Source organism: Ranitomeya imitator, chromosome 1 (assembly GCF_032444005.1).
Source record: "Ranitomeya imitator isolate aRanImi1 chromosome 1, aRanImi1.pri, whole genome shotgun sequence".
NCBI classification, from domain to species: domain Eukaryota; kingdom Metazoa; phylum Chordata; class Amphibia; order Anura; family Dendrobatidae; genus Ranitomeya; species Ranitomeya imitator.
Genome location: NC_091282.1, coordinates 1,021,355,392 through 1,021,369,573, shown reverse-complemented (window position 1 = coordinate 1,021,369,573; position 14,182 = coordinate 1,021,355,392).

The window sequence follows — 14,182 nt, the reverse complement described above, 5'->3', positions numbered from 1 at the left end:
AGTTATACCAATTTAAAAACAGCACCCCTCAACATATTTAAAACTGCTGTCAGGTAGTTTATTAACCCTTTAGATGATTTTCAGGAATTAATGTAAAATGACATGACAGAAATGAGAGAGTATTTCTACCACCTAAATGTTGATAACTTTTGAACTAGCTGCCATAGCCTTCAGACTCTACGGTTATGTGCACACGTCCAGAATTGCCGGGGAAATTTCCACGGCAATTCCGGAACTCCGTGACGCAGGAAAAACGGATGTGGAATTAGCATGCGTTTTCCCGGTAAACACTAGGGTTTTGCAAGCATAATTAGCTTGCAGAATGCTAGCGTTTTCCAAGCGAACTGTAGCATCACTGATGGTCACACTTGTCAAACCTAGATCTAATGTTTAAAAATAATTACAAAAATAAAAAATTGTGATATTCTCACCTTCCGGCATCCGGTCCCAGTAATGCTTTGCGGCAATGACCCCAGATGACGTACAGTCTCGCGAGACTGCACGTCAACACAGGTCATTCTCGCAATGCATTTTTGGGAACGGAAGCATCGCGAGGAGTAGGGACGCCGGAAGGAAGGTTTTTCCACCAACATAGAAGAGGATTCTTTACTGTTAGGGCAGTGAGAATCTGGAATTGCTTGCCTGAGGAGGTGGTGATGGCGAACTCAGTCGAGGGGTTCAAGAGAGGCCTGGATGTCTTCCTGGAGCAGAACAATATTGTATCATACAATTATTAGGTTCTGTAGAAGGACGTAGATCTGGGTATTTATTATGATGGAATATAGGCTGAACTGGATGGACAAATGTCTTTTTTCGGCCTTACTAACTATGTTACTATGTTACTATGTTAAGCAAGGTAAACCCTTCTGCAGAAGGGCTAAAACTCATGAACACACATCCACTAAGAAGGATGATCAGCAAGTAAATGCAGTGAAGGGTGAACGTATAAAACACCACCAAGAATGTGATAGCAAACCAAGAAAGGAAAACAAAGACAATAGAAACCCTCAGCTTTTGGACAAGGAAGAAAGGGCAATACTTCAGCAGACAGAGGGACCTACAAACCAGAAACTGGCTATTGCATCAAATCACTAAACTGAGTTATGACACAGACTCAAATAAAATGATGATTTAAATGGCATGCATGATGAATCAGGGACCACCTTTTTTTCTGAACCATGAACCAATAGTATTTTACTAAGAATGTTCATATTCAAAGAAAAAAGAAAATCTACTTGTATACACATATATAAGGGATATAATGGTATATAACATAGTCTTACCACTGCCTGTGCTGCAGAGGTTAGCACCCTAAAAATGTAAAACGCAGATTGCGCCCCCGTTTAGCTAAGGCATGCCTTATTAGGCATTAGAGAATTCCATCACCATTAGGGATAGCCCCTAAATGACCTGGCAATGAAATATCTAATATGACAAAGTTTGTCAAGTATAAGTCTTAGAATTAATAATACTAAATGGCCCTCAGTTAGCTCTGCCTGACCATGGAGGTTGGCCCCCTAAAATAAAAAAATAAAACCTAAAATAGAAATAAGATTAAACTTCCATCCTGCTGTAAGTAAAAAACCGTAGTGCATATAAAATAACTTTGGATACGTAGTTAGCTGTTTTTGATTTAAAAAAAAGAGTAAAAAGCCATCCCACCAGCACTAATGTCTTCCCAATCAGATCGATCCTAACCTCTACTAATAAAATCTTACCATATGTGAAAAATTACCACAATATGAATAAGCGCAGAGCAGGATTGGGACCCCACTCTGGCCACCCAGCAATGAGACACTACATAAGCGTAATGCCCAGCTCAAAGAAAAGGAAGCCATGCCCTTGCGTGCAAGAATCTAAATCAAACCTGAAAGAAAAGAACTGGAGTATAAGTTGGTATACATGCAACATTTGAGAACAAGTTCACAATGGCTATTATACTGACAAAACTTAAGATGAAAACAAAATTAAACACATACCCTGCTAAAAGTATAAAGCAATACTAAATATAAATCACATATGGTACTTAAGTCCAGATCACTAGACAGGGATTTAAGTTACCTTCACACTGAGCGACGCTGCAGCGATACCGACAACGATGTCGATCGCTGCAGCGTCGCTGTTTGGTCGCTGGAGTGCTGTCACACAGACAGCTCTCCAGCGACCAACGATGCCGGTAACCAGGGTAAACATCGGGTTACTAAGCGCAGGGCCGCGCTTAGTAACCCGATGTTTACCCTGGTTACCAGCATAAAAGTTAAAAAAAACAAACACTACATACTTACCTTCCGCTGTCTGTCCCCCGGCGTTCGGCTTCTCTGCGCTGTGTAAGCACAGTGGCCGGAAAGCACAGCGGTGACGTCACCGCTGTGCTTTCCGGCTGGCCGGCGCTCACAGCCAGTGCAGGAAAGCACAGCGCCAGGGACAGACAGCGGAAGGTAAGTATGTAGTGTTTGTTTTTTTAACTTTTACGCTGGTAACCAAGGTAAACATCGGGTTACTAAGCGTGGCCCTGCGCTTAGTAACCCGATGTTTACCCTGGTTACCAGTGAAGACATCGCTGAATCTGCCTCACACACACCGATTCAGCGATGTCTGCGGGAGATCCAGCGACAAAACAAAGTTCTGGACTTTCTGCAGCGACCAACGACATCACAGCAGGATCCTGATCGCTGCTGCCTGTCAAACTGAACGATATCGTTAGCCAGGACGCTGCAATGTCACGGATCGCTAGCGATATCGTTCAGTGTGAAGGTACCTTAAGGTGTGAAAGCCAAGGTTGTACTGGAACCTGCAGTAAGGATGTGGTTTGAGTAAAGTCTGTCCATGGAAGCTGTAAGATTGCTCTCACAGAGTGTATTGGGGGACACTCGCTTAGCACGGGATTAACGTACACGGGCACGTTTTTTTCAAACAAAACAGTCACTTTGGTTTATTAAAGACTCATAAACCATATCAGGAACAGTCCATTACACATTTCATCAGGATATCACATTAAGTCTGCGGCAACTAAACACGCTGGTCCTCCTGACCAGTTGCCGTGGGTTACCACACAGTTCATTTAACATATGAAGCACCAACAATCAATGGCACCTTCTGGGAGCTCCTGCTCCACCTGCTGACTCCTTGTCAGTCCTCACTCTTCTGGGAAAGCTGCCAAACGGGGATCACCAACTTGCCTGGTCGGCACACATAGTCAGTCCAGACCCACCGAAGGACTGTAGCTTCCCCGCACAGTAGATGACACTGGCTCTGCAGATCCCGGTCCTCACCTCGTGCTATTCAGGGATCCGGTCCTACTCCCAGGACCTCCCAACACCCAGGTTACACAGGATCACACAGGCGGCCAGTCCGGTTACTATTCAGGATGTCCATCCCCAGCTGGGACCGTCCAATACCCAGGCCACCAGGTCTGAAGCCCCACCATGTGCTATTTAGGAAGCCTCCTCCCAGGTCTTCCAACACATGTCACTCACAGCGACCACACACATTCATACCATGTGACCCACACCCTGGTCACATTATATGCCTTGAACCACTCCCCTGGATGGGAGTGTGGGTGTGTGGCTAGTTTGTCCCACCCATCTCACATAACTAGCCCTGCCAAACCTCATATGACTATTTTACAACACTATACTTGTAGGACTACAGGTCCCAGAACTTCATATCGCTTTAGGCTGGCAGCGCAGAGTCCCCTCCTCTGCGACACATATATCGGCCATTCACCACAATGCCGGACTTTGTCACATCACATCCATGCCTGTGATTCCCATGCACTCTCACGGCCTCAATACACCTCTGTGTGCATACTGGGGAGACTATGCAGCGCCCCCTACCTGTTACAGGGGTCACTGCATCACAAAGCCCAATTAAGAGCTGCCAGCCTTACTTGGACAGTGCATTGTTACAGTAAGGAGAATTTGTATTTTAACTGAGGCTAGTCAGCCCACCAAGAAACCAAAAAATTGCTTTAAGATATTGTGCAATATTTCAATCACTTAGTTTTCTCTGCAGATATAGTTAATTCTTAATAATCTGCAAAAGCTAGCTATTGAAAAAGCAAAAATACAAACCAAAAAACATTAGAAATAAAATACTGAACTGTAAGTAGAAGTATGGTTTATAGAATCTGCAGAATCCAGACTCTAGCTAGTTAATTATGCCAAGAGATTCTTTAAATGTTGTTTAATGTCCTTTCGAAGAGGCTTATAAAGATTTACATGACTGGTTGGTCATTCTAACAAAAACACCAACAGTTTTATTTAACATTTATTTTATTATCACATACATCTGTATTATTGCACAATAATAAACATTCTGCTCAAACTTGCACTGCTTCTAATACTTGTTTTCACTGTGTAACACTTATGAAATGAGTTTCCCCAGGGAAGAAAGGACAAGAAAATGTGCAACTAATGATGTAGAAATCTGCCTAGCAAATATGCATTTCTTACAGAACATTTTGTGTTGGAAGGGAAACCAGTATTGAATTTATAATTTGGATAAGGAATCACATACCTTCCTGAAAAATATGGGTGATTCACTTCATTACTAACATTTCCCATAGGGTAATGCAATATATTTTTATGGAAGATTGGAAAAAGTTTTGGAATTATAACGATAATTTACAAAAAAATTAAAAAAAAAGAATACTTCCAGAAATTACATTCTATGAAGTCAATCTACCATTTTGTACAATTGTGCATGTTGATTTACAAACCTCACAAATTAATGAAGCTGCAAGAAAGTTTAGCTGGCTTTACAAACAGTGGAATATATTTTATAAATACCGGTACTTATTTAATATTTTTTTAATAAAAAATTTGATTGGACATGACCTTGAAGTGTCATTGCCCTTCTCAAGGTTATAAGAAATTAATCTTCCAAAAATGCATGCCTATCTACTGCTTTAAAAAAAAAATTAACATTTTTTAATTACCAATACTGTACAATACAAAGCAATATTTGTAAATACCAACAAAAGTGATGAAGTTCTAAGTCTCATTAAAATATATAGTTTATTGAAACATATTAAAACAATAATCAAAAAAGCCCTAAATGTAGAATAAAGAAGGGTGCCAAAAAATGAGAAGACCACTATACACCAGTACAAGTAGATACTAATGGATCTTATAAAAAGATGGTCCAATAATATGCAGCCACTAAACCATAGTGCATCATTGGATGTAAGCATTACACCTATTCTTTGTACATCTCTCACTTTCTAGCATTCCATCTTTAGTGTAGAGTCTTTTAGGTCACACAGATTTGTGTTTATACATTTTATGAGATCCATTATTATCTACGTGTACTGGTATATAGTCTTCTTCCCCTTATTTTTTTGGCACTCTGCTTTATTCTACATTTAGTTTTTTTTTAATCTTTCAATAAACTAGATATTTTAATGAGACTTAGTCGTCACTTCATCTCTTTTGTTGGTATTTAGTTCTTTACTTGGTGCATCTCTATACATTTTCTTTATTAGGTTTTTTTTCTCACTTTATTGTATTAATAAAGCAATACTTGTGATGGGTTAGAAAAGGTGCTTTGGACCTCTCATGTAAGACTGTTAGGATCCCTCGATTTGTTATGACAGAGGTAGTTTTGTGCTGTGTAGTATTGCCATCTTCACTGTGTATGGAGCTTGTAGAACTTCTTACACCTGCATCTGAACATCTAAACAACTTCATATACAGTACAGACCAAAAGTTCGGACACACTTTTTCATTTAAAGATTTTTCTGTATTTTCATGACTATGAAAATTGTACACTCACACTGAAGGCATCAAAACTATGAATTAACACATGTGGAATTATATACTTAACAACAAAGTGTGAAACAACTGAAAATATGTATTATATTCTAGGTTCTTCAAAGTAGCCACCTCTTGCTTTGATGACTGCTTTGCACACTCTTGGCATTCTCTTGATGAGCTTGCAAAGCAAGGATTTGGACACCACAGATACACCGTGCGTCTGACGGAGATAACAGACTGATCAAAATGCGGCCTTGATTTTTTGGGGGACCACCAAAATTAAAATAAAAAAATTTGGAGTAATAAAACTGTACAATATTTAGCGCAATGCGTGTGATGCGTGTGGCGTACAAATTGCAGTGCTAAACATAAGAACTGTAGCTAAATTTTTTTTTGCCAGCTGAAGATTATTTTTATCACCAAAATGTTTTCCAAAAATGTTGTAAGACACTGCAAAAAAAACTATAGTGCCCCCCCCCCAAAAAAGGACATTTTATGCCCTCTCATATCTGATGCCTGGGACAAAAACAACCATTTTTAAATTGTTCAATTTTAATGCTCTTGGATTAAAATTGCCTGGCTGTAGTCTGCAGTGTGACCAAGCAAATAAATGTTGAAAAAAAGGGGGCTCTGGATTGCTTTGTACTAAAATTTGCAGGTATAAGGTGCCCAAAAGACATCATGGCCACGGATACCTGCAGCTATGTATATATAAAATACGCAGCAGCAGACAGTAATGAAGCCTTTTAATGTATGCAGGGAGATTTATAGATTCACATACAGTGCCTGCATGGCTTGTAGTGATGTGGATATGTGCACATAGACTCCCCTGCCTACCTAGCACAATGATCTATATACTCCCCGAAATAGCCCTTTAAAAAGTACTGTTGGTTTATCAGGATTTGTGAATTGAACACTAGTAGACCCACACAAACTAATAAAAGAAAAAAATCTGACCCTCTCAGCGGTACCTCTCCTACACTAGCTGAGTCCAGAGCAGAATGTGCTGAGAAAGGTGGCGTCCGGTCTCTTATAGACCTGATGCCGCTGTGCGGCCAGCCAAGTGCATTGAACCCTTTTTGAAGTACATTGAACAGCAAGGTGGATTGCTGCTGAGGGAAAAAAGAAAAAAAATCTCTTTAAATCTTCAGCTTAGCGAGTGGGCAGGAGCTGAGTGTGACCGGAGCGTAAGTGTGAACGGTGGTACAGTAAGTGTGTAACTGGTGATTCAGTAAAGAGGTATTTGGAAAACCTTTAGCAAATACCTGTGTGAATTGGTGTCAGTTGCTGAATTGGGAATAGCTATATTCACAAGGGGTTAATTTAGGATGGAGGCTCATAAATAAGGGTTTATAAAGGGCAGCTGGTTGGGGCTCAAGTCCTTTTGGAAGTGCACTGAACAGCAAGGTGGATTGCTGCTGAGGGGAATAAGAAAAAAAAAATCTCTTTAAATCTTCAGCTTAGCGAGTGTGAACGAGCCGTAAGTGCGAACGGCGGTAAGTGTGTGACTTGTGATTCAGTGACTTTGGATTCAGGGAGTTTCCAAGGGAGGAATTACTGAATTGCTATCTGTATTTTATTATTAATTTGTATTTATTTTTTATTTAACGTTTCTGCCTGGTGGAATCCCGATTAGGAAATGTGCTCCACTATTGTTACTGCCATCCAGTGCACATCTTGCCACATGTATGCAATACTTGATCAGCTGGTCGAGGGTGCATACCGCTTTGCGAGATGTGAGCACGTTGTGCATTTGGAAGCCCAGATTCTGGATCTAAATGTGCAGCTGGCAACACTGAGATCCATTGACAATATGGAAAGGAGTCTTCTGCTCTCTGAGCAGACGCTCAATGGGATAGATGAGGGGGGATGGTAGGATGGAGCTGCAGGAAAGTGGAGCAGCAAGCTGGGTGACAGTTAGAAGGCCGGGTAAAGTGAAGAGTGCCAGGGAGACTAGTCGTGATCTGGCACACCCCAATAAGTTTGCTAATTTTGCAGATGAGGGGGGTGCCAGTACAGGGGTAGACCATGGCTGCAGCCATTCATGTCCTCTGAAAGCCATAGGAGTGAATGCTACAGTAAGGAGGGAAATAGGAGAGCAGTGCAGGCCAGTCAGGTGCTGGTAGTGGAGGACTCAATTATTAGGGGGATAGATAGGGCAATCTGTCACAAAGACAGGGAACGTCGAACGGTGTGCTGCCTACCTGGCGCTCGAGTCAGACACATCGCTGATCGAGTTGACAAATTACTGGGAGGGGCTGGTGAGGACCCAGCGGTCATAGTGCACATTGGCACAAATGACAAAGTTAGAGGTAGGTGGAAGGTCCTTAAAGATGATTTCAGAAAAATTAGGCTGCAAGCTGAAAGCAAAGACCTCCAACGTGGTATTTTCCGAAATACTGCCTGTACCACGTGCCACGCCAGAGAGGCAACGGGAGATTAGGGAGGTTAATAAGTGGCTCAAGAATTGGTGTAGGAAGGAGGGGTTTGGGTTCCTGCAGAACTGGGCCAACTTCTCAGTTGGCTACAGGTTCTATGCTAGGGACGGGCTGCACCTCAATAGGGAAGGTGCAGCTGTGCAGGGGGAGAAAATGGCTAGAAGGTTGGAGGAGTGCTTAAACTAGGGATTGGGGGAGGGTATTCATTTTATAGGAGGGGAAGATAGTGCAGATAGAGACCTGGGCACAAATAAGGAAGTTAAAGGTGGCGGTGGCATGGGGGGTAGGGTTAGAACAATTAATAATTTAAGAAAGAATAGAGGCATAGAGAGATACATAAAGTGTATGTATACTAATGCCAGAAGCCTCGCCAACAAAATGGCCGAATTAGAATTAATGTTGTTGGAGCATAATTATGACATGGTGGGGATATCTGAAATATGGCTGGATGAGAGCCATGACTGGGCTGTTAACTTGCAGGGCTATAGTATGCACAGAAATGACTGCATGGATAACTGAGGAGGACGTGTGTGTCTATATGTAAAATCGTCCTTAAAACCCATCCTGCGGGATAATATAGGTGAATCTAATGAAAATGTAGAGTTCCTGTGGGTGGACATAAAGGGAAGGGGAACAAATAATAAATTACTGATAGGGGTTAGTTATAAGTCTCCAAAAATAATGGAAGCAACAGAGAATATCCTCGTAAAGCAAATATCTATTTGCTGCAACTCAAGAAGTCATTATTATGGGGGACTTCAACTACTCTGAAATAGATTAGGGAAGAGAAACTTGCAGTTCCAGCAAAGGTAATTGGTTTTTGACAACTATGAGAGACCATTACCTTTCACAACTGGTTCAGGACCCAACAAGAAGGGGGGCACTGCCAGACCTAATATTAACCAACAGGCCAGACCGCATATCAAATATAAGAGTTGGGGGTCACTTGGGGAATAGTCATCACAAAATAGTAAGTTTTCATGTATCCTTTAATAAGATATGTAGTAGAGGGGTTACAAGGACACTAAACTTCAGGAGGGCAAATTTCCAATGGATGAGAGAGGATCTTGGTGCAATTAAATGGGACGATATCCTGAGACACAAAAATACACAAAGAAAATGGGAGACGTTTATTAGCATCCTGGATAGGACCTGTACACAGTATATACCATATGGGAATAAACATACTAGAAATAGGAGGAAACCAATATGGCTAAATAGAGCTGTAAGGAGCGCAATAAGCGACAAAAAGAAAGCATTTAGAGAATTAAAGAAAGTAGGTAGTGATGAGGCATTAAATAAATGCAGAAAATTAAATAAATTCTGTAAAAAGCAAATCAAGGCAGCAAAATTTGAGACGGAGAGACACATTGCCAGAGAGAGTAAAAATAATCCCAAAATATTCTTTAACTACGTAAAAAGTAAGAAACTAAAAAATGATAGTTTTGGCCTACTTAAAAATAGTCTGGGTGAAATGGTGGATGAGGAAAACGCCAATATGCTAAATGACTTTTTTTAATCAGTATTTACACAAGAAAGTCCCAGCAGGAAGTACGATGGCGTCTAAAAATCACTAAAATTGACAAATCTCCGGGCCCGTATGGGATACTCCCCCGAGTACTGCAGGAATTAAGTACTGTAATAGATAGACCATTATTTTTAATCTTTAAAGACTCCATAATAACAGGGTCTGTACCACAGGACTGGTGTATAGCAAATGTGGTGCCAATATTCAAATAGAGGACAAAAACTGAACTCGGAAATTATAGGCCAGTAAGCTTAACCTCTACTGTGGATAAAATCCTGGAGGGTATTTTAAAGGATGCCATGCTGGAATATCTGAAGAGGAATAACCTCATGACCCAATAGCAACATGGGTTTACTAGGGACCGTTCCTGTCAGACTAATCTAATCAATTTCTATGAAGAGGTAAGTTCTGGACTGGACTAAGGGAACCCAGTGGACATAGTGAATCTGGACTTTCAAAAGCTTTTGATATGGTGCCACACAAAAGGTTGATGCATAAAATGAGAATAATGGGGATACGGGAAAATATGTATAAGTGGGTAAGAGCTGGCTCAGGGTAGGAAACAAAGGGTGGTTATAAATGGAACACACTCGGACTGGGTCGCGGATGGCAGTGGGGTACCACAGGGGTCAGTATTGGGCTCTCTTTATTAATGACCTTGTAGGGGGCATACAGAGCATAATTTCAATATTTGCAGATGACACTAAACTCTGCAGGGTAATCAATACAGAGGAGGACAATTTTATATTACAGGATGATTTATGTAAACCAGAAGCTTGGGCTGATAAATGGCAAATGAGCTTTAATGGGGATAAATGTAAGGTAGAAGTAATAAGATGCATAACTTTGTGCTTAATTCTAAAACTATGGGCAAAACCATCAATGAAAAAGACCTGGTTATATGGGTGGATGACAAACTTACATTTAGTGGCCAGTGTCAGGCAGCTGCTACAAAGGCAAATAAAATAATGGGATGCATTAAAAGAGGCATAGATGCTCATGAGGAGAACATAATTTTACCTCCATACAAGCCACTAGTCTCCGATGTATAAGAAAGACATAGCTGAACTAGAGCGGGTGCAGAGAAAAGCGACCAAGGTTATTAGAGGACTGGGGGGTCTGCAATACCAAGATAGGTTATTACACTTGGGGCTATTTAGTTTGGAAAACAAAGGCTAAGAGGTGATCTTATTTTAATGTATAAATATATGAGGGAACAGTACAAAGACCTTTCTGATGATCTGTTTAATCATAGACCTGAGACAGATATTACTGTGCATGGCAGACAATCCCTGCATGTTCATTGGCGCTGTAAAGAGCACCAAAATTGCAGGGGGCAGACACAAGCTCCCGCCTATTAATTCCACAAATGCTCGGTGCTCGCCGAGTACACGGACCACAGTGATACTCGGGCAAGTACTGAGTAGTTGCAAGCACATTCTCTCATCAGTGATCACTAGCGGTGGATGATGAAACGTGAAGGAAGGCCTCATTAAAAACTAGGCCCAATGTAAAGAAGCGGGTCTCCTAGACTTGTAATGCCCATACACTAAGTGCATGGGCTGACAAACATTTTCCCGGGGGGGAAGTACATTTTTAAAAACTTGTTTATGGAGATTAGAGACACCCTTGCCCAAAAATTCATTGGCTGTAGCAGCGTACAACACGTTAACCCTTGTGATCTAGTGGCGGAAAATGATGACACGTTGAGGAAGGCCTCATTAAAAACTAGGCCCAATGTTAAGAAGCGTGTCTACTAGACTTGTAATGTCCATACACTAAGTGCATGGGCTGACAAACATTTCCCCAAGGGGGGTACATTTTTTAAAAATTATTTATGGGGATCATAGACACTCTTGCCCAAAAACTGAATGGCTGTAGGAGCATACAACACACTCACCATGGTGTTCTAGTGGCAGAGAATGATATGTGGAGGAAGGCATTATTAAAAAATAGGCCCAATGATAAGGAGTGTGTCTCCTAGACTTGTAATGCCCATAAACAAAGTGCATGGGCTGACAAACATTTCCCCATGGGGGGTACATTTTTTTAAATATTTTATGGGCCTCATAGACACCCTTGCACAAAAAATGAATGACTTTTGCATCATGGAATACGTTCACCCTGATGTTCGCATGTTTATGAATGATGAGCATAAGGAGGAGGATACACCAAACATACCAAATCTGGAAGCGTACACCCATGTGTGGTTGTGAAGTGGTGCATGAGAATACACCTCCACAAAAGACAATGTATTTGAGGTTATGTTTTTCTCTTTTCATTAGGTGGTGTACAGAAGTCTTGCCCAATCCAGCCCTTGTTCATTTTGATAAGAGTCAGCCTGTCAGCATATTCATTTGACAGGTGGATGCGCTTATCTGTTATAATTCCACCAGCAGCACTAAAAACCCGCTGTGACAGAACGCTAGCAGCAGGGCAGGCCAGGACCTCCAAGGCATTGAGAACCAGTTCATGCCACGTGTCTAGCTTGGATGCCCAATAATTAAAAGGCATAGAGGAATCACAAAGGACATTTGTACGATCTGCAAGGTACACCTTCAGCATGTTCCCAAACAATGGTTGTGTGCAAAAAGGTCAATTTTGGTCTCATCACTCCAAATTACCTTGTTCCAGAAGTTTTGAGACTTGTCTCTGTACTGTTTTACGTATTGTAGGCAAGATACTTTGCAGTATTTGTGCATGGCTCATCCATATAGCCCCTTTTTTCTTCAAGAGCCTCCTTATTGTGCATCTTGAAACAGCCACACCGCTAGTTTTCAGAGAATCCTGTACTTCAGGATGTTATTTGTGAGTTTTTCTTTACATCCCGAACAATGTTTCTGACAGTTGTTGGTCTACCTGACTGTGGTTTTCTTTTTACACAGCCCCTGATTTTCCATTTGTTAGTTTGAAAGCTGCTGTCTGGCATTATCAATTCCTTGGATATCTTTTTGTATCCCTTTTCTGTTTTGTACAGTTCAGCTACCTTTTCCCACGGATCTGCTGACAATTATTTTGCTTTCTCCATGACTCATCCAGCCACTGACTTTTCTTGATGGTGAAAGATGCAAGAGTCTGTCTGGATACCATAAACTCACTCTGCTTGTAATCAGTGTGTGTGCATAAAAGCTAAAGGTACCTTCACACATAATGATTTCATTAACGATATCGTTGCTTTTTGTGACGTAGCAACGATATCGTTAACGAAATCGTTATGCGTGACAGCGACCAACGATCAGGCCCCTGCTGGGAGATCGTTGGTCGCTGGGAATGATCAGGACCTTTTTTTTGGTCGCTGATCACCCGCTGTCATCGCTGGATCGGCGTGTGTGATGCCGATCCAGCGATGTGTTCACTGGTAACCAGGGTAAATATCGGGTTACTAAGCGCAGGGCCACGCTTAGTAACCCGATGTTTTCCCTGGTTACCATTGTAAAAGTTAAAAAAAAAAAAACAGTTCATACTCACATTCCGGTGTCTGTCACGTCCCCTGGTGTCAGCTTCCCGCACTGACTGTCAGCGCTGGCCGGCCGTTAATGCAGAGCACAGCGGTGACATCACCGCTGTGCTCTGCTTTAAGGCCGGCCGGCGCTGACACAGTGCAGGGAAGCTGACGCCGGGGGACGTGACAGACACCGGAATGTAAGTATGTACTTTTTGTTTTTATTAACTTTTACAATGATAACCAGGGTAAACATCGGGTTACTAAGTGCGGCCCTGCGCTTAGTAACCCGATGTTTACCCTGGTTACCCGGGGACTTCGGCATCGTTGGTCGCTGGAGAGCTGTCTGTGTGACACCTCTCCAGTGACCACACAACGACCTAAACAGCGATGCTGCAGCGATCGGCATCGTTGTCTATATCGCTGCATCGTCGCTAAATGTGACGGTACCTTTACAGGTCACAGGTGAGGATGTTATCTTTAGTAACCATTCAAACCCATTTGTGTCAACTTCTGTGCATGTTATCAGGTCAAAATTTCCAGGGTATGTAAACTTTTGATCAGGGTCATTTGGATGTTTTAGGTTGTCATTATGATTTAAATAGAGAAAACACAGTAGTTTGACAATACAGGGCTTCACTCAACCACCAACCATGAGTGGATAAAAAGTTTTGGTGTTATCATTCATATTCTCTGAAAAAAAGCCTAGAAATCAAAAATTCTGCCGGGGTATGTAAACTTTTGAACTGTAGATAAATAGTCTATCTATCTGTGTGCACAATTAGGCATTTTGTGTTTTTGATGATTAATTTTATTATTGTATAACTACAGGCGCTTCTTTCAAAATTAGAATATATTCAAAAAGTTCATTTATTTCAGTTCTTCAGTAAAAAAGTGAAACTCATATATAATATAGAGTGATCTATTTCAAGTGTTTATTTCTGTATATGTTGATGACTATGGCTTACAGCCAATGAACACCCAAAAGTTTGTATCTCAGTAAATTAGAATACTTTAT